At 39.6% G+C, this 25924-nt stretch overlaps 1 protein-coding gene across 2 annotated transcripts in view; it reads left to right on the top strand.

Moving 5' to 3' along the window:
• Positions 1-3252: 3252 nt before the first annotated feature.
• The window catches only part of PKIB (cAMP-dependent protein kinase inhibitor beta), a 54414-nt gene continuing 31742 nt past the window's right edge, over positions 3253-25924 (top strand). The window contains exons 1-2 of one of the 2 annotated variants that reach the window (XM_087718538.1): positions 3253-3427; positions 13789-13867. The gene's annotated coding sequence lies outside the window, so the exon portion shown is untranslated. The remainder of the gene's footprint in view (positions 3428-13788; positions 13868-25924) is intronic. The other variant, XM_087718537.1, reaches the window with a different exon arrangement.

Genomic DNA, 25924 nt, shown 5'->3' with positions numbered 1-25924 from the left:
ACCTGGCTGTTCCGGCAAGCCTGGGGCTGTTGACCCATGTATAAGGTGCAGTCCCCATCTAAGTTGAGGGTATGTTGTGTTCCTTTTAAACCTGTTCTTGTCTTTTCCCTATTTTTATTTTTTGTTTTATTCTCATATTTGTAAGCCGCCCGGAGTCCTACGGGATTGGGCGACATATGCGACATATAAATTTATTAAATTACAAATTAATTACGAATTCACTACAAATTAATTCTTCATAATAATAATACAAATTATTCTTCAGCATCTGCTGAAGAAGAGAAAATTTACTAGAGGAAGGGATTATCATTCTTGTAGTCAAAATGCAATGTTTTCAAAACAGAATAATTGTGCCTGATGTGCAGTTTTATTTCAGAGAAGTCACAAAAGATTAAAAGAAGAATTTGCAGGCAGCAGCAACAATAAAAAAAGCCATTTATGAAGACACAGAAGTGACTTCAGTATGAACAGCAAGGAAAGGGGAAAAAATTCCTATCAGCTTCAACTTCCATTTTTCCAGTCATAGGGAAGTCTGTTTGGAGGGATTTTTCTTTCACTTTTTCTATTCATTTCCTTCCAAGGCATCTTGTGAAAAAAATCAATCAGATCAATCACAAGCCAAGGGAGCATTCAGCAAAATTCTCTTTTACTCTTTTGCATGGCCCTACTTTTCACTGTTTTTATTACTTGGAGCAGAGCTGATTCAATTTTTGCCAATTCCGTGCCACTGGTAGCTTCTCAATAGTGCTGACCACCGCTGGCTACTGCCAGCTTTATCCTTTCCCCACAACATCAGTGGAAGCTAATGCTCACTCATTATCCATTGGTCCTTCCCATTTTTCTCCCTCCACTGCACTGGTTAGCCTAACAGGTCATTGTGGGGGATGGGGGGGATAGGTAGGTGGGCTAAAGTAGGAGACAGTGCCCAATTCTCCTGGCAATTCTTTCTTCATACTTGTGCGCAGTGAGTTGGGCAACTGGCTAACCTCTCCAGTTCAAATCACCTGCCTATATTCACCAAGTCCTGGCTCAATGCACAATGAAGAAAAGAACAGGTGGTTGGTTTTCTCTCTGGGAAGTGAAGCTCAGTGGGAAGAGAAATCAAGTCAGGGGCTCTAGCGCTTATCTTCCTTTTAGGTAAGGAGTCCCCAAACACTTTAGCTCAACTTCATGAATTTTCAGACTGTTCATCCATTCCCAGATATTATGTGAAACTATGTTAACTAATAGAACTATGAATAACAATAACACTGACATCTTGAATAGTCTCATTGATACTGACCACTTTGGGGAACATTTTAGGGAACAAAAGAGATCTAGACTTTGAAGCAGGAGTGAAATTCAGCAGGTTCTGGAGAACCGGTAGCTGAAACCTTGATCAGTTCGGAAAACCACCTCTGGCTGGGCCCAAAGTGAGGCAGGAATGGAGATTTTGCAATAGCCTTCCCCTGGAGTGGGGTGGGAATGGAGATTTTGCAGTATCCTTCCCCTGCCACACCCACCAAGCCACGCCCACAGAACTGGTAGTAAAAAAAAAAAAGAATTTCGCCACTGCTTTGAAGGGAGGCTGAGGCAAAGCCAAATATGGAATGGGAGGTCAAAGCATAAGAGCTTCCCTTCTGCCTGTCCTTTCTGTGGAGAGGGTTTAACAGCAACATTTTGTGGATCTCTCAGGCCAAGTCTTTGGTTACTTACTCTGCAGCTACTTGGCTAGCATTTCCTTGCCTGCACGAACTTTCCTGTCGCCAGAATTAACATCCTTCCAGACCAAGAAGGAAAACAGTACTGTGCACATTGTATATTGTTCTACTTGGGACCATGGGGTCTGGGTTGGTGGGAACTCATGCCATGGTGACCATGTCTTCTAGACTAGGGCAGCTTCAGTTTGATAGGCAGGCTTATTCAAGCACTGCCCACAATCCAGTATGTGGTATGACTGGTGGCTGTCTGCCATGAGTTTTGGGATATGGGGCAGACGGCATTCAGTCACTACAGGTAGTCCTTAACTTACAAGTAACCATTCAAAGTTACAATGGTACTGTAAAAAGTGGCTTGCAACCAGTCTTTGCACTTACAATTATGCCAGCTTCCCACAGTTATCTGATCAAAATTTGGGTGCTTAGCAACCAACATGTATTTACAATGGCTGCAGTATCCCAGGATCATAGGATTGCCATTTATGACTTTCCCAGCTGGTTTTAATAAGCAAACTCATTGAGGGAAGCCAGACTTATTTAATGACCACATTAAGAGTGACCACATTCTCTTAATAATTGCACGTGATTCACTTAACAACCATGGCAAATAGGTTGTAAAACAGGTGTTACTTAACAACCATTTTGCTTAGCAATGGAAATTCTTGCACCAATTGTGGTCAGAAGTCGAGGATTACCCATAGAGCAATGAGGTCATGAAAGCTGTACATGAATTTGTAATGAACAGAGAAGGCCTCCTAGCCAGCTGTCAGAATCAGCCTGTGAGGGGAATTTTTTGACTATATCCTGCAGGCATCCCAGACACCAGAGGAAGGAAGTGATCCCAAAACACGACTGTAGTTACTGTGCCATGCCCTGTAACCATTCCAACAGGCATCCTACAGATATCTCATCTGTAGGAGGTGGATGCCAACAAAGAGCAGAGCTTTTCAAACTGCCATCAAGGTGCTTCTCTTGTAGACTACATGGTACACAAGACTCATTATTGTACATGGCTGTGGTTTCAAACAGCTTTTTCTGCCACAATACGCATACAGAGGGGTAGAATTGCCACTATGGTACACCTTCAGAATGATTGAAGTGAGTCCAGCTGATTTCAGTGGGATTTAGCCCTGTGTAAGATTTCAAAGAAATTAGTTGAGATCTGCCAACAGGCTGACATTTCAGAGAATAAAAGATCAGAGTGGATCTTCACCCAATTGCTCCTTACCCTTTTCCAGAACGCATCCAGATTCCCCAATACTAGAAAACAGAGCCAATTTTAGATTTTTAAAGAACCGTTCTAACAAAAAGGGGCTCTGAATTTCCTCCCCTCTGTCCTGCTGTTTCCCCAGGTCCAGCTTCTGTACCACGCGGAAATCCCTTCCCCCTGGGATAAGATAATGGGGAGTGTGTGTGTGTGAGAGAGAGAGAGAGAGAAGCCGGCAGAAAGGTTTTAAAGGGATCCACTCAGAAGCCACCCAGATCGAGCGCCCGCCTCCTTCTCTTCCTCATTCATTCCTATCGCCAGCCGCTAGTAATGTTTGACCGCCTCCTTCCTGGTTGTTAGTTTCGAGGCTGCCTATCCAGGCGGCGAGTTGTGGACGCTGGAGATCGTGCACGCAGAACGAAGGCGGGCCGGGGAGTGCTGTGGCGGGATCCCGTCTCGGGGCTGCTGGCGTCTGCTCCCTCAGCTTCCTCCCCCCCTTTTTTCCCCTTGAAACGACAAAGTGGTAAGTCTCGGAGAAGGGTTTGCCCGCTTAAGGCTGGGGCAAACCCTAAAGTTTTGCGGTGGTGAGAGGGAGGCGGGCGTCGAAGCTCCTAAGCCAGGGCACCGTGGAGATCTACTTACGCTGCTCCGTCTCCCTCCAGTATTTCTTTCTGCTTGGAAGAATCAGCGCCACACGTCAGCGCCTTCGAAGTGTACAACTTTACCTTCCCTCCTTCCCTTTGCCCGCTTCTCGTTAGCTCAGGACTTTGACTTCCATTATGCTGACTTTTATTATGCGTTTATTATGTGGTCCTTTCTGACTCAGGAGGGGGAGAACAAGTTGGGAGTTGTTGAAAAGGGTCGACTTTGTCCTCAAGGAACATATCCCTGAAGGAGCAGGACACAGGTAGTCCTCGACTTAACAACAGTTCGTTTACTGACCTCTCGAAGGGCCCTGAAAAATGTGACTTATCAAGCTTTTTCAAAGTTACGGCCTGGCCTTTGCAAGCATCCCCCATCATCGTATAATCGAAATTCAGATGCTTGGCAGTTGGTTCATACTTATGACCGTTTCCCTATCCCAACCTCATATGATCATCTTTTGCGATCTTCTGACAAGCAAAGTCAATGGAAGCCAAATTCACTCATCAACTGCAATGTTTCACTTAACAAGTGCAAGTGTCTCCTTTAACAACAGAAATGTTGGGCTCAATTGTGGTCATAAATCGAGGACTACCTGTATCTCTGCCACAATCTGCCTATGTTTGGGATTCTGGATGCGGTTGGGGGTTCGGTGATCATACCTCCTGTCTGGATACCTGAATATTGTTAATCTTGGACAGAAAGAGGATGTGTTTAAATTGAAGATGTATTCTAGCCAGTGGGAACATTTTAAATGCAGGTTAGACATCAACAGGTGTTCATCATATATTTTTTCAAAGGAAGCCTCCAAGGAAGCCTTTAGTGCATTTATATGAATGTAAACACATTTGTGTGGGCTAAACCAAACTGTGGCTTGTTTAGCCTCAGCATAATGTGAATCCAGTTATTGTTTATTTAAAACCACAGCTGAGCAAAGAATGGCTTAATGGAATGTGAGATTGTCATCCTATTGAATGAAGGGAGAACTTTGAAGTTATGAATTGTGCTTAGTTTGGGGTATAATTGTTTGCTCCTAGACTGACAACTTTGCCAAAAAAATACAAAAATCATAGGATAGATCAAATTAGAAAATAATAGTTTATTGAAAACCAGCATGTGAGCTTTAGAGTTTAATCTGTAAAGCTGCAGGCAATTTCTACTTAATCTGAATCATACAGGACTCTGGGCTGTACAGACTTCAGCACCAATCACTACTCCCTCCCCTTCCATTTGCTTTCCTTGTTTTAAAAGTCTCTTGTCTGATGAAGTGTTTTGCTAAAACTGAACGCTTGCATCTATAGGTTGCAAAAATTTATTGATCTATTGTGAAAATCCAGTTGGCTTAATGAAGGCATTGCCAAGATAGATTTGTGACCTGGATATATTTATAATTTATGGTAAAGGAAAAGCATTCTGCATATGATCAGCAACAGTCTTTTTAATTCTTTTCAGAAGGAGGGACATTTTGCACCCCAGTGTGTACAATATCCCATTTAGAGCACATTGAATAACAAATGTTCAATCAATCAGAATAGAGCTGGAAGGGACCTTGGAGGTCTTCTAGTCCATCCCACTTCTCAAGCAGGAGAACCTATACCATTTCAGACAAGTGACTGTCCAGTCTCTTCTTAAAAACCTACAATGATGAAGCACCCACAATTTCTGAAGGCAGACTGTTCCACTAGTTAATTATCCTCACTGTTAGGAAATTTCTCCTTATTTCCAGGTTGCTTCTCTCCTTGATTAGTTTCCATCCATTGTTTCTTGTCCTGCCCTCTAATGCTTTGGAAAATAAATAGACCCCCTTCTCTTTGTGGCAGCCCCTCAAATACTGGAGAACTGCTATCATGTCCCCTAGTCCTTCTTTTCTCTAGACTAGCCAAACCCAAATCCTGCAACCATTCTTCATATGTTTTAATCTCCAGGTCTTTAATCATCTTAATTGCTGTTCTTTGCACTTTTCTTTTCAAAGTCTCAACATCATTTTTGTAATGTGGTGACCAAAACTGGATGCAGTATTTCAGGTGTAGTCTTACTAAGGTTTTTTAAAACGGTACTAATACTTCATGTGATTTTGATTCTATGCCTCTGTTTATACAACTAAGGATTGTATTAGCTTTTTTTGGCTGCTGCCGCACACTGCTAACTCATGTTTAAGTGATCACTAGGATTGCAAGGTCCCTCTCACAGTTTTTGAGCCAGGTTTCGCCTAATCTCTACTTGTATCTTTGGTTTTTCCTGCCCAGGTGTAAAACATTGCTTTTTTCCACATTAAATTTCATGTTGTTTGGGAGGGCCCATTGTTCAAGTCTGTCAAGATCTTTTTGGATCCTAAACTTGTCTACTGGGTAGTTGGCTATTCTGCCAGTTTAGTGTCATCTGCAAATTTAATGAGTTCCCCTTCTATTCTTTCATCTAAGTCATTTATGAAGATATTGAAGAGTACTGGACTAAGACAGAAACCTGTGGCATTCCATTGCTTACTTCCCTCCATGTAGATGTAGTATCATTAAGTACTCATTGAGTGCAGGTGTCAGCCAGTTACAAATCCATCTGGTGGTGATGCTGTCTATCCCACATTTTTCTAGCTTATTAAGAAGTGGCTTGTGATCTACTTTGTCAGATGCCTTGCTGAAGTCTAAGTACACTAAGCATTTCGCTGGTCTAATTTAGTCGGTTTGCCAAAGAATAAAATAAGATTGGTTTGGCATGATCTGTTTTTAACAAACAGATGTGCTGGCTACTAGCTATAACTTTGTTTCTCAATGTTCACAGAGCTGTTTTTTGATTATTTTTCCAGTATCTTCCCATGTATTGATGTTAGACTGATTGGTCTGTAGTTTCCTGGGTCTGTCCCTCTCCTTTTTTTTGAAGATATAATATATAATATTATAGCTGGAATGGGAGACGGTTTATGCTATAAGACTCAGTTTATTTCACCTGTCTACTGATAATTGGCCACTTGATTATCAACTAACTCAAAGAGTTGCCGAGAAACAGCAGCTAAGGAATGAATTGGCAGCTTCCAATTGAAAAAAAATTCCATTCATGTCCCGAACTATTTATTCTTCAATTTACTCCTCTTATCAATTGATAATGTTCTGCCTTGGAGGGTAACAGGAATGGCGATGGTTTTAGATGAGATGTGTTTTATGTGGGGCAATAGATTCCTGTACTGCTTTTGATCTATTTCATTTATGTCAACACTGCTAGTAAAGTCTCGAGAAAGAGGAGAGATAATAACAAAAGGCAGCAAGGCTGGGGATCAAGAGTTATGCATTTCCCCATTAGAGCTCTCCCTAATCCAGGCCTTTAAACATTAAAAAAACTTTATTTCATTATAATTGTTGTGATAAAAGATGTCTTCTAGTGGTTTTCCTGTGTACCAAGCAAAATAATGGAGGTTTTGTTCTGTAATACTTTCCCAGAGGAGAATGTAGAAAAGCATTTATAATAGCAATGGTGCTGCTGATATATTCTCAATCTTCCAGGAAAAATTAAAAATAGGCAACTGCCAATGAGAAGTAAGTATGTAATTATTTTGATAAGTTAGGTCTTGTTCTGAAATAGTTAACATGGGGAGAAGAGTTTTTGTCACAAACACTCCAGGGAAAAATTCAGTTCCTTTCCCCATGCCCGATTCTGTGAGAGGCTTTAAAAGAGAAGCTAAAATTTGTTGCAACTCTCTAAGGACTTGTTTTATAATTAGCAAAAATGCCTGATACTCATCACCACTTCCCCTGCAAACTCTTTAATTATCATGCTGGAATGGAAACCAATTCTATTTATTGGATTGTGACAGAAATACCAGTTTATTATTGCTGAAAAGCACTTTCTTCTTCTTCTTCTTCTTCTTCTTCTTCTTCTTCTTCTTCTTCTTCTTCTTCTTCTTCTTCTTCTTCTTCTTCTTCTTCTTCTTCTTCTTCTTCCTTTTCTTGTTTATTTTATTCTACATGTCCTATCTTGAAATCTGGTGCTTAATTACTTAATTCTTAATTCTGTAAGTGCTGATCATTTGGATATAGAACAGTAACATCTGTTTTCAAAAAGAAAATAAAAAAGCTGGCTGGGTGATTTTAGGCCACTCATTCTGTCTCAGCCCAACCCACCTCACAGGATTGTTGTGGAGAAAACAAGGAGAGGAAGGAATGTTAGGTATGTTTACCGCCTTGATTTATTTACAAAAATAATAAAAGCAAGATATAAACAAATAAATAAAGCAGCAACTCAAGAAAAGATTCTTTAGAAGAATTTTTAAAAACTATACCACAACTTAACTTGAGTGGGGAACCTTAAAACAAAACATTGAAGACTGAATATCAGGAAGTACAGGAGCCTAACTCAATAAAAAGGAAAACCCACACAAAATAGCCAAGGAGTACATTGGAATGACATGTCTTAGGAAAAAAAATGTTTTCCTGAGCAGTTAGAATCTTTAACAGGAATATTGCAACACATTACATATCTCACTCTTAAATTCCATATGCTTCTGTAGCCAGTTTGTATAAATCTCTTCTGTATGATCAATAAAGGCAAAGTAAAATCTCCTTCAACATAAACTATCCATGCAATTTTCTTGGCAACAGCCCATAAGCAAAGAATTTCCTGTGCTTTGTTTATTTACAACAACAAAATCTTTATGGGAGGGTCCAATCCACCATAGACTACTGTAGCATGTTTTGTGGGTCTCTAGTGAGAAACTTCACTTCCTTCCTTCACCCAGGGATTATTTGGAGTACCAGGACATTACAAATAACGAGAATTTTTCTTGTTTCATGTCTGTGGAAGACTGCTGACACAGTTCCTGTGTGGAATGCTGACAAAGGGATAAGGGGAAAACAGATTCTATTGGTTATAAGGGACTCGGATGAAACTCAGAAAAAAATATTGTGGCAATTTGAGAACTGACTGATTCTCTGGAACAAAATGACTGATTTAAACTATGATTAATCCTAATCAATCCACTGTAAAATGAAGGTCCCTTCCTTAAAGACTATGGAACATAATCTACCACTTTTCTCCAGTTAGTAAATAGATGTTTTGTGACCTTTCAACCTAAGGCCAAGTGTGTGTGACTGGCTTGTAGTGTAAGAAAAGAAAATAGATATAAAGAAGTGACTCCCAAATTTTTTTACAGCAGTTATAAGAACAAGTATATTTTAGCCTCTATCTTTCACGTTACAGCCTATCCCTCTTCTTTCTATAATCTATTCTACCTACTCATCAAAATCATAAATCACAAGTTCATTTTTTATTTACATAGAAAAAGTTCACAAGAGACCAATAAATGCATTAGAGAAATGTCTTTTCTCTAATCAGAGGTCAATTTATCAATTTCAGCAAAAGCTGTCAACTTTCACCAACCACTCCTCCATACTGGACCTTGTTAAATCTTTCCATTTCTGTGCATATAGTAATATTGCCAGAGTAATGATATATTGAAATAATCTTCCACAGCTTTTTTTAACTGTTTATGTATTAAACCTGGAGCATGGTTGGGTTGGAGGTTAGCAGGTCCATGTTTGAGACCCTAATGCTGCCATAGGATGGGATGAGCTCTCATCTTTTGCTTCAGCTGTTGCTGGGGTCATGAAAGGAGCAGCCAATTGGGCATGCTCCAGGTAATGATGATGTCATTGGTGGTTAATCCTTTCAACCCAGAAGCGCCTTGGTGCTTTTGACACAAGTGCAATGTGACCCATTAATCCTAAAAAGAAATAGTTCTGACTAGTTGAAATAGTGATCTTTAAAATCATCTGTATCAAAGTATGTATTTTAATCCAACATATTTCAGTTACTTACATGTCCACCAAGCTTAATAAAATGTCCCTTCATGTTATTCACATGTCCTTCCAAACGTTGCCGTAAAATTATCCATATTTTTAGAAACTGGATAGAATGGGCCAAATTAATAAGATAAGGACATAAATGCATTGAAAAAGCAAAAATGGACAGCTTGAAAAGTTTGCTTATTTTGCAGGTGAGAATCAAAAGATATCCCATACATACCTAATCTGTAGAAAATCTTGTTACCTATAATATAGTTGTAAGAATGTACCTTCATTTTCTTTTTAATAAATAAAACATTGATCTGCTTTACAGAATGCTTTTAAACCCGAGTTTACATTTCATTCCTGCTGCCAAACATCTAAGACTATTTGATATTATAATTTCATGTTGAGTACTGTGATTACAAAAACTCCACATGTGACATTTGTTCAAAAGCAGTCACAGTTTATGCAATTTTAAGTATTAAAGTGGGGGAAAACCACCCCTCTCACAACTAGGATTATATATGCATGTTCAGCACAGCATTAGAAACTCCTTAGAGATGGAGTTTCCCCCAACTTTTGATTGCTGTTGTTTCTTTAGATCTGATTCAGGAAATAGAGTTATTTGTATTATTCTTTTACGTGAGGTAGTCTTCGGCTTAGGACCACAGTTGAGCATAAAATTTATATTGTTAAGTGAGACATTTGTTAAGTGAGTATTGCCCCATTTTATGACCTTTCTTGCCATGGTTAAGTGAATCACTGCAGTTGATAATTTAGTAACCCCATTGTTAAGTGAATCAGGCTTCCCCATTGATTTTACTAGTTAGAGGGTCACAAAAGATGATCACATGACCTTGGGACACGGTAATGGTCATAAATATGAACTAGTTGCCAAGCATCTGAATTTTGATCACATGGTCATGGGGATGTTGCAAAGGACATAACTGGGGAAAACGGCCTTAAATTACATTTTTCAGTACTGTTGTAAATTTGAACAGTCACTAAACAAACTGTTGTAAGTCAAGTACTACTTGTAGTTAGCAGGATTTTGAGGTGGATTGTGTTGAGAGTGACTGGTCCAAAGCCACTCAGCCTATTATTCATGACTAAGGCAGGATTAGAACTCACAAATTTCTAATTTCTAGAACAGCACTTTAACCACTATACCAAACTGGCCCTTGTGATTTGTTGATTTGAGCTGAAAAATTGGATCAATTTTAAATCACTTTGAATGTCTTGAATGCATTTGATAATTGACCATCAAAGAATTGAGGCAGTCTGAATCTCCATTTTGATTCAGACAAATGTCTGATGTCTATGTACAGATAGAAGGTAGCTACAACAAATGACCTAGCTTTAAAAATAGTAGTTTGGCCATCAAAGCACCCATTCCTTCTTCTTTTCCTTATGTTTTATATAAAAAAGGTGAGGTTTTGGAGCCAGTGACCATGACTGTGCTGAAATCCTTTTCATTGTCTGAATCAGATAATTTTAGCAGACTAGACAAATCAAGCAGCCAAAGCTTTCACTAAGTCGGCACAAATATTTGCAGAACTAATAGCATATGTATGACATTGTGTCTTGTTCAATAAGTTGACTGTTGTATGTGATGCCTTAATGAGCAAATGGGCAATTTGGTTGTTCATAAATCATCTGATCTTTTTTCTTCTTCTTTGACTAATTCAATTGCATTGTGGCTGTTGGCTTCTAAAGTGTGGCTTTGAAAATTTGCTGATTCTTTTTTAGTTGGGATTTGCTTTAATGGCAGGCAAAACCATTTGAATGAAATAACCAAACCCAATTAGTAAGCAATGTTTAAAGTAACATTTTAGCCAAGTTCAGCTGTAAATATCTTGAAAATATACCAGGTGCACCAAAAAGATTGTTAAGAAGGGTCTTAACAAAGACAAAGCTAAACCAACTTGGAAGTGCCTTCAAGGATTACTGTATCTCATGAAACGTCTGTAATGTGGCATAATTGTCCATACTAATTATATGTCTTTAAAATTACTGTTTATTTTCTTAAGAAACTGCAAGAATACACCTGAAGGCAGAGGTGAAATCCAGCAAATTCTGACAGGTTCTGGAGAACCGGTAGCAGAAAATTTGAGTAGTTTGGAGAACTGGCAAATGCCACCTCTTGCTGGTCCCAGAGTGGGGGTGGGAATGGAGATTTTGCAGTACCCTTCCCCTGCCACGCCCACCAAGCCACATTATGCCCACCAAGCCACGCCCACAGAACCGGTAGTAAAAAAAAATGAATTTCATCACTACTTGAAGGGTTGAAAAGTTTCACAGAACAGTTATAAACATAGGAGCCAGTTTGATATAATGGTGAAGGTGCTGACCTAGAAACTAGAAACTTGAGTTCTAGTCTTGACTTAGGCCTAAAAGCTAGCAGGATGGGTTGGGCCAATCATTCTCTCTCAGCCCAACCCACTGCACAGAGTTGTTGTTGTGGGGAAAATAGGAGGAGGAAGGAGTATTAGATATGTCTGCCACTTTGTGTTACTTATAAAGTAATAAAGTTGAGATAAAAATCTAATTAAATAAGTAAATAAAATAAAATCCGGTAGAATGCCCAGCCTCCCTGGCTTGTCAATTTAGGTTTGCCAATGCCAGCTGAAACCAATCTTGGGGATTTTTCCTCTCCACTAAATGTTTGCCTTGACTTAATAACTGCTAATTAAAATTAATTGCCTGCAAAGTAAAACTTCCCACATACAAACACTAATTGATCCCTCTCTGCATGTGCCAATCTCACAAATAGATCCATACAAATTCATGGAAGAAAACCCCATGCCTATGCACACTGATTTATTCTCCTCCATTTTTTTCACCAGAATCATTAAAAAAGAAGTTTCATGTGATTCTGGATCAACTGTTGCATATTAGAACTGCATATGTTATTATTGGCTACATCCAAAGTAATTTTAATGTATTAAGACATCATTGTAGATTTGGAGGAACAAAGAGGTTGGCTAGAACTACAGATGTGTGCTATAAAAATCCAGGCAAAGAATGTCAGAAATGGCATATAGAAAATTCTACTTCCAGTGATCCTTCTCAGTTCTAAAAATTCAACATCAGAAAGTTTGTAGCAATGGAATATTGGTATCTCTAATTTGTCTTTTTTTCTTCAAACAAGGAACAAGGAAGAAGACTTTCAAACCATATAGTCACTGTTTTGTCCTGTTAATTAACATTTTACTTCCCTCACCCAGTTTTTTTCAATGTTATATTTATCAATTTAGAGCACATGTTAATCATTTAATATTGAACTGTGTAGTTATACCTTTTGTTGATTAGTTTAGCAAAATAAAGAAAATTAAGAAAGTGGGACACAGAGAAGATATGATGATGGGGCAGTTGCACCAAGAAGGGATGAGGGAAAAAAATTGGATGTGGAGTGAATAGGAATTCTGATAATAAATAAACATTGAGAGCATTTCCTGCTGCAATACCCTTAGAAACTCTAATTTGGAACATTTGAGCACTTACAGCAATTGAGTGAATCTAACTGTTAAATGTCCAGTGAGTCTAAAGAACATTTCTTGACCTTTAGTACTTCCTCTTTCTTTTAGGTGCTTACGTCAAGATTTGTGCGTTCCCTGATGTGAAACTCTTTAGAGCTTTTGATCTGGGAAGTGGTATATCTTAGAATAATCTTCAACTGTTTCATAGTCCAGTACAATTGGAAAATGTTATTTTCTTTGTTTTCTAGGCAGTGATTAAAAAAACCAATTAAATCAGCTCTGAGAAAGACTCCTGTTTCTTATAATTTTGCATTTTGGTCATAATCTATTAGCATATTTATAGTCCCCAGGCCAGGAACTGTAGCCCAATTGCTTGGAACTAGATTTAGAGAATGGCTTTTATAATAAAGTCCCACTCATTTGGTTATCTCTAGAAATGGTCACTTGTCTACTTATATCTGTACTCTGAACATCTGTGTTGCTACGTATTGTTTTCTTTTTGTACTTTTTCAATGCATGGAAAGGTAAAAAATTGCATTCTTATTGTATGCTACATTATTATAATCGATGAGTTCTTAGATGATAAATTATACATTGTATATGTCCCCCCCTTAATAAACAGGTTTAAAATTTTTTGGGGTTGTTACTATTGTGACAAGTTTATTTAAAGCAGATTAAAATGAATATTACATTTCTAAAGTGAACAAGTATGTGTCATATCCATGCGTGAGCCCAGATTATTATTTACATGGATTTGATATGTTCTGAGGGGTTCCTTGATGCTCTCTGAGCTTGGCTGTTTTGTTGCAGACTTTTCATTACCCAAACTAGGTAACATCATCAGTGTTGGCACTGGTGAGCACCATTTCAACCTTGAGGTACAAATCAAATATTCTTCTTTATTGATGTATGTTCTGCATTTTTAGTCATTTATTAATCATGACTACAATAGATGAATAACTTCCTGCTGCTCTTTTTTATTGAAATCACAGCTGTGTTTGAATTTTTCATGGAATCCAGCCCAGGTTGTAACAGGACATTGAAGAAACAGGGCTAAAGAGGAAACCAGAAGTAAGTTTACTGAAAGAGGAAAACACTCAGAAAATATTCCATTTGAATAATGTGCTCTCTTGTTCTGTAACTATCATGTTTGCTACCATGTGTGGGGTGCAAAAAATCCAGACAAGCCAGCAGCAAAGAATGTTTTTGGTATCTCATTGTAGCTCAGATATGAGAGCTGGATTTGAGTCACTGTCTATGGGCTTTATTCTTTACATAAACATATTACATATGTTTATACATATTAACAACAATAATATATTAAATTTGTATGCAGACTCCTACTCCCAGTGACTCATTTAACTATGGTCAACTATATTTTGGCTTAATTCAGGGAGTGGACCCGCCAGCTTGTTACCTGTAAATCCCAGGAGTAGAACTGGAAATAACCAGTTTGTTAGAAGAGCAGAAATTATAAAACTACCCTGTGTTCCATTCATTCACTCACATGGATTACAAGCAGTCCTTGATTTAGACTACAATTGTACCACACTTTCTGTTGCTAAGCAACAGTGGTTAAATGAGTTGTATCCAATTTTATGCCCATTTTTTTCTTTTGGTTGTTAAGCAAATCACTGCTCTTGTTAAAGTAAATTATAAGTGAATCTGGCTTCCCCCATTGATTATTCGTCAGAAACTGGCTGGGAATGTTGCAAATGGTGATCACATGACTCTGGGACACTGCAGTCATGATAAAAACTTGGTGGTTGCCAAGTGCCCAAATTTGGATCACATCCCTGTGGGGAGATTGTGATGGTCATAAGTGCAAAGACCAGTTGTAAGTCACTTCTTTCAGTGCTATTGTAACTTTGAATGATTGCTTAAGATAATGGTTTAAATCGAGAACTACCTGTAATATGGGGTTCTACCACAAAACTGCGTTTGACTAAAGGGAGCTCGACGAAACCGCGTAGCTGACCTCATCACAGCGCGACAACAGCGTGGAGAAAAAAGCACACTGTAAACGCTAAACCTAAAATTAACCCCTAAACCTAAACCTAACCCCCCTAAACCTAATCCTAAACCTAACCCTAAACCTAACCCTTAACCTAACTCTAAACCTAACCCTAAACCTAACCCTTAACCCTAACCCTAACCCTAACCCTTAACCTAACCCTAACCCTAACTCTTAACCTAACCCTAAACTTAACCCTAACCCTAACCCTTACCTTAACTTGAATCGGCTTGCTTTCAAAGCACTATTTAAAGCGCCCTTCTTTCTCCGCATTCGCTGTTGTCGCCCTGTTGATGACATCAGCGACTCGGTTTAATCGGGCGCGCTTTAGTCGAGCGCGGTTTTGTCGTGCCACGGTAATATGGTAATCTAGCAAAGATTAATGAATGAATTAAAAACATACAGTAGGACTCATAGGTTTTCTCATGTGTGTTACTTTTCTAAAGGGGTTTCAACTTTTCAAACCCAGGCAGTACAAGTAGTTGCTGTTAGGGGGGAAATTGGAGGAAGAAGGTGTGCTGGTGTCTTCTCTGCCTTGAGTTATTTGTAAAAATAATAAAAGGTGGAATACAAATAAATAAATGAATAAATATAGATTTGGAATGATTCTGTTCTGTATATAAGTTTTGAAGCTGTCAACAGTGCCCATTTGTTTCTAGTTTCATGGCACTGGTTTGGTTTGGTTTAAAGAACTTAGACAACATGAATGGTGAGGGAGATTATCAATTATTATTATTATTGTTGTTGTTGTTGTTGTACAATTGTATCACAGCGGCCAGTTGTTTCGCCGGACTTGGCATTGGTTACTAGTCGGGCCCCACCCAGGGGCCTAGGACGTCATAATATGCGTGCAGATCTGCTACTGAATTGTGCCGCAATTTATAATCAGTCTGCGCGATTTTTTTACAGCAGCTGAGTATGTGATCAACAGTTTCGTCAGCTTCTTTGCAAAGTCTGCATTTGGCATCATCAGAGGATTTTTCGATTTTGGCCTTAATGGCATTTGTGCGGATAGCTTGTTCTTGCGCAGCCAGGATTAGTGACTCTGTTTCTTTCTTTAATGTACCTGTTTTTAACCATAACCAAGTTTGTTCACTGTCCACTTTATCTTTTATTTTTTCCAGAAATTGACCATGCAGTGCTTTGTTCTGCCAACTCTCCATTCTTGATTTTATCACATCTTTTCTGTATTCTTGTTTCGTCTGTTGGGCCTTCAGTAGATTTTTGTTCTTTACTTCGATTAATAGATGTTCTTGACTTTCTTTTTAATAATCAGCCAGTGCATGTTTTTCTTCTTCAACTGTTTGCTTCACTTGTAATAATCCTCTGCCACCTGATTTTCGGGGCAGATATAGTCTATCAGTATCACCACGTGGATGTAAACTGTACTTTATAATATTATTGTTGTTGTTGTTGTACAATTGTATCACAGCGGCCAGTTGTTTCGCCGGATTTGGCATTGGTTACTAGTCGGGCCCCACCCAGGGGCCTAGGACGTCGTAACGTATTTTCGTAATATGCGTGCAGATCCAAGCAGTGCGGCTTTTTGCATTTGACTGATGGTGATTTTGTCAATTTTTAACTGTTTTAAATGTAATTCCAGTGCTTTTGGAATAGCACCCAGTGTGCCAATTACCACTGGAATTACCACTGCTGGTTTGTGCCATAGTCGTTGAATTTCGATTTTTAAGTCCTGGTATCTTGCGATTTTTTCATGTTCCTTCTCGGCGACCCTGCTATTATTATTATTATTATTATTATTATTATTATTATTATTATTTTGCATTGTGGGACTTTTTTTTTAATCCCAAGATCTAGAGGGATTTGGGAACAGGTCTGAACTATCTTGTTACTTGGTTGCATCTTCTTGATAGCAGAAGCTAAAATAAGCCAGGTTGGGTTTCGTACATCAATGAGAAACTAACTCTCAGGGCTGTAAAATAAATTGGAGGTTTTAACAAAAGCATTCTGAAATAAAACAATTTCTATATTTTCCCAAGAAAACTCTATGAGACATGCTTTTGAAGTTAGCAGGAGCTTACCATGGTTTGAAGAAGGCCATCTTTTTATCAGTCAAGAAAAAGAAAGGTCGAAGAGAAGATGACAGCAGGCCACCATCCAGCTGGTTTTGTGGGAGGCTGGGGAATAAAAATGGATGGCATGGAATTTTACAGACAGATTGCTCTGTGCTGAAAAGTTTTTCTAACTCTTTCCTCCTTTAATAGATTTGTTTGGATAATAATACTGTATATAGTATGTGAGTCTTACAGATAGAAGGCAGTGTTAAGCAAATCCATTTATTTTTATGACTAAGTCAACTTCACAGGAAAGTTTTTTCTTAATTTAATAAGAATTCTTTCAGCTTTAGTTTTCCTTCTCCTTTTTAAAGTGAAAAATGGGCTAAAATGTGATAAGGTAGAGTTCCTTTCTTTCTCAAATATTCCAGTTCTTATTCTTAAAAATGTGAAGAGGAGATGATAGCCACAATCCAGAATGGAACATCTATGGGGAGACTTTTAATGTTCTTTTCCGCAATCACCTTTCAAGTTTGCTTACAGAATTTGAAATGATCTTTTGGGAGGAAGGTAAGGAATATTCTTTGGAGAGGGGAAAAAGGTTAAATTGGCCACTGAAATGTTGTTGTTCCACGGAATGAGGGTATTAAATTTGATTGCTTATTTACCAGTGGGTGCCAAAAAGGGGGTGGTTAAAAAAAGAACACAACTACTCCATTGAAACCCTATTTTTTCTTTTACATATGTTATAGTGATGAAATGTAATAATGAGATGGAAGGAACCCCAGAAGGGAGAGGGTGCATTTCATAAGAGTAAGAGGCAACTTAGCCCAGATATTCTATGTGAGGAAAAAAGGTGAAGACAGTCCTTCACAGTGTTCATTGTAGATATAGATAGCAGGGTCCTCATTCTGTCAAAATTTTGTCTTTAGGTACTGTATGAAACAATAAAGAACTTGGAAGAATTGCTATGTGTCATTCTTGATTTTGAGCCTAATAGTTATGATGCAATAAAGGTATTCAGTCTGGTGATATAATTCCCATAAATTCAAGCCACTGTGGTTTGTGGGCAAGAATTATGTCAATTACTGTATGCCTCTGTACTATTTCAGATTTTTTCAAAACATTCCTGTCTTTAAAAAGAAATATTGTGATATCTTGCTTGTATTTTTTTCGTCCTTGAGCAATGGACAAAATGTATTTAATGCTGAGAATTTACAAGATTCATTGATCAGAAGACTGAAATTGATTTGGTTTTAATTTTCACACTGATTTCAGTAACACACCTTTTGTGTTACTGTACCTATTCAAAAATGCCTGTCAGTATCGTTTTTTTCCCAAATTTCTTTTGAAATATTTGTCAGTATCAGTAGTGACATTTTCAGCCCACCTGATATCATTAAAATAGTGAGATTGATAAAATGAATATCTTAAGCTAGTGGTGTTTTGGTTTCCTAGTTTGAGGGTTAAAAACTGTCATTGCTTTTCTTTATAAATATGAGTAACTGAATATTAACTTTATTAAAAAGAAGAGAAGATAGAAGCTGGGATGTTTAAACTTCTAGTTTAACTACTGTGTTGTTTCTACATATTTTTAAAAGCTAATCCTTCATTGTAAACATAAACTATGATTTTGTTAACTGTAATTTACCACAGTGATATAATTGTGAACTACTGAAATGTGTAAGTGAGAATTCACCCATTATGTTAAACCACTGTGGTGAACCTTTTCGGCACCAAGTGCCGAATCGAACCGAGCACTCTTAACATCCTGCATCAGAGAGTACATCCGGGCAATCAGGACGTAAAAAAGAACTTACATTGCCGCTCTGATTGCGTCCGCTGAGTCGCGCCCAGCCACCCTGTTCAGGATCACCCGTTCCCTCCTAAATAGGAGGGATACGAGTGATCCTTTTCAGGGCAGAGCTGAGGACTACGTCCAATTCCTCGCGGATAAAGTTGCTCGGTTTCGGACGGACCTGGACTCCAATCCTGCAGAACCAGCTGAGGCACTAAGGGATAATTTTGTAGGTCATCGTTGGGTTGAATTTCAAGCTGTTACCCCAGAGGACGTGGACAAGGTCATGAGAGCTGTAGGTGCCTCCAAATGTGTACTGGACCCGTGCCCCTCCTGGCTGGTTGTCAACAGCAGGGAGGTGACACGGGGCTGGATCCAGGTGGTTGTTGCCGCCTCCCTTCGGGAGGGGGTCTTTCCCCCCGCATTAAAGGCAGCGGTGGTGAGACCCCTCCTGAAGAAACCATCTTTGGATCCAGCCGTCCTAAACAACTACCGTCCAGTCTCCAACCTCCCCTTTGTGGGGAAGGTTGTTGAGAAAGTGGTGGCCTTTCAGCTCCAGCGGTCCTTGGAGGAAGCCAGTTATCTGGACCCATTCCAGTCAGGCTTCAGGCCTGGCTACAGCACGGAAACTGCTTTGGTCGCATTGACCGATGATCTCTGGAGAGCCAGGGATGGAGGTCATGCCTCCATCCTAGTGCTCCTTGACCTCTCTGCGGCTTTCGATACCATCGACCATGGTATCCTTCTGCGACGACTGCGGGAGGTGGGGGTGGGAGGCACTGTCCTACAGTGGTTCTCCTCCTACCTCTCGGACAGGTCGCAGTCGGTGTTAGTTGGAGGGCAGAGATCGACCCCTAGGCCCCTTCGGGGTGCCGCAGGGTTCGGTCCTGTCCCCCCTTCTTTTCAACATCTACATGAAACCGCTGGGTGAGATCATTCGACGGCACGGGATAAAATACCACCAATATGCGGATGATACACAGCTGTATCTGTCCGCCCCGTGCCAACTCAATGAAGCGATGGACGTGATGAGCCAGGGCCTTGAGGCTGTTAGAGACTGGATGGGGGTCAACAAGCTTGTACTCAACCCAGATAAAACCGAGTGGCTGCTGTGCTTCCCTCCCACTAATTGGCCAAGTGTTCCATCTCTCAGGCTGGGGGGTCAAATTATATACCCCTCAGATAGGGTCCGCAACTTGGGAGTCCTCCTGGACCCACAGCTGACTTTCGAACACCATTTGTCAGCTGTGACCAGGGGGGCATTTGCCCAGGTTCGCCTGGTGCACCAGTTGCGTCCCTACCTGAACCGGGAGGCTCTCACAACAGTCACTCGTGCCCTTGTTACCTCTAGGCTGGAGTACTGCAACATGCTCTACATGGGGCTGCCCTTGAAGAGTATCTGGCGACTTCAGCTGGTCCAGAATGCAGCGATCGTGGGTGCACCTCGATTCACCCACGCAACTCCTATCCTCCGTGAGCTGCACTGGCTGCCTGTTGGTCTCCGGGTACGCTTCAAGGTGCTAGTTGTCACCTACAAAGCCCTTCATGGTATTGGATCTGGGTACTTGAGGGACCGCCTACTGCCAATTACCTCCTCTAGACCAATAAGATCCCATAGATTAGGCCTCCTCCGAATTCCATCAGCCAGCCAATGTCGACTGGCAACTATCCGGAGGAGAGCCTTCTCGGTGGCTGCTCCGACCCTCTGGAACGAACTCCCCGTGGAGATTCGTACCCTCACCACCCTCCAGGCCTTCCGCATAGCCCTTAAAAGCTGGCTGTTCCAACAGGCCTGGGGCTAAAGACCTGTAACCCCACTCGAATGATTTGACTGTTGTGTTTTTAATGATGTATGGTTCTACGTTTGTAACTTGTCTGTCTTTCCCCCTCCCTTCAATTGTGAGCTGCCCTGAGTTCCCTCAGGGAAAAGGGCGGCATATAAATAAAGTATAAAAAAATTTTTTTAAAAAAAGCAAGAGCATGCGTGCATACAGACTGGCCACCTGGTCTTCTGGTTTCTGGCACGCATGCGTGCACGAAAACCAGCTGGCTAGTATGCACATGCCAGAAACCGAAAGAGCAGCCGTCCGGTGAACACATGTGCACCGGGCTGCTACTCTTCCTGTTTCTGGCACTCCCACGTGCGGGAAGACCAGCTGGCCGGCCGACTGGAACCCGGAAGAGCAACAGGTGACTGCTCGCGTGCCCAGAGAGATGGCTCTGTGTTCCAGCACGTGTACCATAGGTCCACCATCACAGTGTTAAACCATGGCTTGTATACCCTAACTATGGTGTAGATGCCATAACTGGCCTAATTCCAACAATAAAATAATTTTTATCTGGTTCCCTATGAAAAAGAAAAGAGTTCTTTCCTTTTTACCAGCTTCTTTTATTATTATTATACAATTGTATCACAGCGGCCAGTTGTTTCGCCGGACTTGGCATTGGTTACTAGTCGGGCCCCAACCAGGGGCCTAGGACGTCGTAACGTATTTTCTTAATATGCGTGCAGATCCAAGCAGTGCGGCTTTTTGCATTTGACTGATGGTGATTTTGTCAATTTTTAACTGTTTTAAATGTAATTCCAGTGCTTTTGGAATAGTACCCAGTGTGCCAATTACCACTGGAATTACCACTGCTGGTTTGTGCCATAGTCGTTGAATTTCGATTTTTAAGTCCTGGTATCTTGCGATTTTTTCATGTTCCTTCTCGGCGACCCTGCTATCACCTGGTATTGCGATGTCTATGATTGTGACCTTATTTTTCTCAACCAGTGTGATGTCTGGTGTATTATGCGCCAGTATTTTGTCGGTTTGTATACGGAAATCCCACAAGATCTTGACCATCTGATTTTCGGTGACTTTTTCAGGCTGATGTTCCCACCAGTTTTTTGCTGTTTTGATATTATAATTTTTGCACAAATTCCAATGGATCATTTGTGCTACTGAATTGTGCCGCAATTTATAATCAGTCTGCGCGATTTTCTTACAGCAGCTTAGTATGTGATCAACAGTTTCATCAGCTTCTTTGCAAAGTCTGCATTTGGCATCATCAGAGGATTTTTCTATTTTGGCCTTAATGGCATTTGTGCGGATAGCTTGTTCTTGCGCAGCCAGGATTAGTGACTCTGTTTCTTTCTTTAATGTGCCTGTTGTTAACCATAACCAAGTTTGTTCACTGTCCACTTTATCTTTTATTTTTTCCAGAAATTGGCCATGCAGTGCTTTGTTCTGCCAACTCTCCATTCTTGATTTTATCACATCTTTTCTGTATTCTTGTTTCGTCTGTTGGGCCTTCAGTAGTTTTTTGTTCTTTACTTCGATTAATAGATGTTCTTGACTTTCTTTTAAATAATCAGCCAGTGCATGTTTTTCTTCTTCAACTGTTTGCTTCACTTGTAATAATCCTCTGCCACCTGATTTTCGGGGCAGATATAGTCTATCAGTATCACCACGTGGATGTAAACTGTAGTGCATTGTCATTAGTTTCCTGGTTTTTCGGTCCAAAAGGTCCAAATCAGCTTGTGTCCAGTTAACTATACCAGCTGTGTATCTTATAACTGGTATTGCCCAGGTATTTATGGCCTTGATTGTATTTCCGCCATTCAATTTAGATTTCAAAATTTTCCTAACTCTGTTGGTGTACTCTCGCCTGACAGTAGTTTTTACTTCTCCATGTTTGATGTTATCCAACTGCAGAATGCCTAAGTATTTGTAGGCTTCATTTTCTTTGCATTTAATTAATTGGCCATTGGGCATTTCAATTCCCTCACATGCAGTGATTTTGCCCCTTTTTATGGATACAGTGGCGCATTTTTCCATGCCAAACTGCATTGAAATATCGGTGCTGAATACTCGGACTGTGTTTGTCAATGATTGGATTTCTATTTCTGACTTTCCATAGAGTTTCAAATCATCCATATATAGTAAATGCGAAATTTTTTCAGCTTTTTTGGCTGTTTGGTAGCCTAATTTCATTTTTTTTAAGATTACTGATAGTGGGATCATTGCGATGATGAAGAGAAGAGGTGAAAGTGAATCACCCTGGAAAATTCCTCGCTTGATATTAACCATTCCGTAGCTCTCATTCCCTACTGCCAACTCAGTTCTCCATTGTTTCATTGCCTTTTCAGTAAAGGATGTAATATTTTTGCTAATGCCAGTTGTTTCTAAGCATTTTATGATCCAACTATGTGGCAGTGAGTCAAATGCCTTTTTGTAATCAATCCAGACCATATTCAAGTTCGTTTTTCTGTTCTTACAATTTTCTAATATCATTTTATCAATTAGAAGCTGATCTTTTGTGCCCCTGCTCCTTCTTTTGTTGCCTTTTTGCTCTACTGGCAAGATGTTGTTTGTTTCCAAATAATCCATCATGTTATCTGCAATAATGCCTGTGAGTAATTTGAAGGTTGTTGGCAAGCATGTTATTGGTCTATAGTTTTCAGGTGTTGTTCCTTTAGTTGGATCTTTCTGAATCAAGTATGTTTTTCCAGTTGTCAACCATTCATCAATTTGGCCCTTTTGTAAAATTTCATTCAGTTGCCTGGCCAATATTGCATGTAAACTGGTCAGATATTTGAGCCAGAAACCATGTAATTGGTCCTTTCCAGGTGATGTCCAATTCTTTACCTTTTTAACTCGATTTTTGACCATCTCAGTTGTTATTTCTAATACATGCATTTGTTTGTTGCCAATGCTTTTCTCAAAGTCATGTATCCACTTTGCTTCCTTGTTGTAGTCCTTTGCATTTTCCCACAATTCTTTCCAGAATTCAACTGTGGCCTGCTTTTCTGGTTTTTCACTTTTGGTGTCACCATTCACATTAAGACTTTGATAAAAACGCCGTTGGTCTGATCGAAATTGCTGATTTTGTTTATATTGGATGATTCGTGCCTCATATCTTTCAATTTTTCTAGCTGTTGCTGTTATCTGCTGTTTTACAATCTCTACAGCTTCATTGATGTTTCTTGTATCCAATCTATATCTTCTGATTAGCCGATCTATGATTTTGTTGTTTTTAAGTCGTTGCTCATGCATGTTCTTTAAGTTACTAGCATCTGCCCTTAATTTTTTGATTTTTTGTTCTAAACGGATTTTCCACTTTGGCTTTGGTGCTTTTTCTGTTGTGTTACTAGGTACTTTAATTTTAATGCCTAGTTCATTAGTGACTATTACAGCTGCGCTGTACATTAACTGGTTTGTTTCCAAGATGGATCCCGGTTCAATTGTTGAAAACACTGCATTAACCATTTTCATGATAGGGGCCAAAATTTTCTTAGGCACAGTTTTTAGTGATGGTAAACGTTGCCTTTCCTCATTAAGCAGAAAATGTTCCATGATCTTATCCTTCAATTCTTTTTGTTTTTGAGTTAGTTCATCAGTTGGTTCAATGATAACTGGTTCTAGTGGTGGTGATGTTATTTCCTCCCCGAGAGCTTCTTCTGGGAGTTCTACTATAGTGTCTTTAGTTGTGTCTTGAATATCAGTTATTTCCGCTTGTGATATTGTTTTTTGGGTTTTGCAATTTGCCTGAATTTCCTCATGTTCAACTTCACTAAACACTTTATTCCGTATAATAAATCGCCTTTGATCTGCTAGTCGTTGTTCACTAACATTTGAATCTGGATATTGTTGTTTCCATAATTCATACATTCGCTTTAAATATCCTCTTTTTTCTGGCTCTGAGTTGTAGTAACAGGCCATTATGGCACGGTTTTCATCTGCACTATATTTTTGTCGTTTTGTTGGCTGGTCCACTTGTAGCCCACTTGTCGACGGATGTCCAGGGACCCCAACATCTGCCGCGGCCCTTGTTAACCCGCGCGACGACCGATGCGGTATGGAATTCTTATTCGTTTTTTTCACCATATTGTATGGGTTGGCGGGGGGTTTTTTTACGGGACCAGATGCCAACCTGATCCCAACCTTCCTCCTTTCTCATCCAGGCTTGGGACCGGCAACGGCGGAGTTTTTATTATTATTATTATTATTATTATTATTATTATTATTATTATTATTATTATAATACAATTGTATCACAGCGGACAGTTGTTTTGCCGGATTTGGCATTGGTTACTAGTCGGGCCCCACCCAGGGGCCTAGGACGTCGTAACGTATTTTCGTAATATGCGTGCAGATCCAAGCACTGCGGCTTTTTGCATTTGACTGATGGTGATTTTGTCAATTTTTAACTGTTTTAAATGTAATTCCAGTGCTTTTGGAATAGCACCCAGTGTGCCAATTACCACTGGAATTACCACTGCTGGTTTGTGCCATAGTCGTTGAATTTCGATTTTTAAGTCCTGGTATCTTGCGATTTTTTCATGTTCCTTCTCGGCGACCCTGCTATCACCTGGTATTGCGATGTCTATGATTGTGACCTTATTTTTCTCAACCAGTGTGATGTCTGGTGTATTATGCGCCAGTATTTTGTCGGTTTGTATACGGAAATCCCACAAGATCTTGACCATCTGATTTTCGGTGACTTTTTCAGGCTGATGTTCCCACCAGTTTGTTGCAGTTTTAATATTAAAATTTTTGCACAAATTCCAATAGATCATTTGCGCTACTGAATTGTGCCGCAATTTATAATCAGTCTGCACGATTTTTTTTACAGCAGCTGAGTATGTGATCAACAGTTTCATCAGCTTCTTTGCAAAGTCTGCATTTGGCATCATCAGAGGATTTTTCTATTTTGGCCTTAATGGCATTTGTGCGGATAGCTTGTTCTTGCGCAGCCAGGATTAGTGACTCTGTTTCTTTCTTTAATGTACCTGCTGTTAACCATAACCAAGTTTGTTCACTGTCCACTTTATCTTTTATTTTTTCCAGAAATTGGCCATGCAGTGCTTTGTTCTGCCAACTCTTCATTCTTGATTTTATCACATCTTTTCTGTATTCTTGTTTCGTCTGTTGGGCCTTCAGTAGATTTTTGTTCTTTACTTCGATTAATAGATGTTCTTGACTTTCTTTTAAATAATCAGCCAGTGCATGTTTTTCTTCTTCAACTGTTTGCTTCACTTGTAATAATCCTCTGCCACCTGATTTTCGGGGCAGATATAGTCTATCAGTATCACCACGTGGATGTAAACTGTAGTGCATTGTCATTAGTTTCCTGGTTTTTCGGTCCAAAAGGTCCAAATCAGCTTGTGTCCAATTAACTATACCAGTTGTGTATCTTACAACTGGTATTGCCCAGGTATTTATGGCCTTGATTGCATTTCCACCATTCAATTTAGATTTCAAAAGTTTGTTTTTCTGTTCTTACAATTTTCTAATATCATTTTATCAATTAGAAGC

This window comes from Thamnophis sirtalis, unplaced genomic scaffold, assembly GCF_051295495.1.
Source record: "Thamnophis sirtalis isolate CommonGarterSnake01/CBP01778 unplaced genomic scaffold, rThaSir2_p1.2 scaffold_6, whole genome shotgun sequence".
NCBI lineage: Eukaryota > Metazoa > Chordata > Lepidosauria > Squamata > Natricidae > Thamnophis > Thamnophis sirtalis.
Note: the sequence above shows the minus strand (reverse complement) of the source record. Positions and strands in the feature narration are given on the sequence as shown.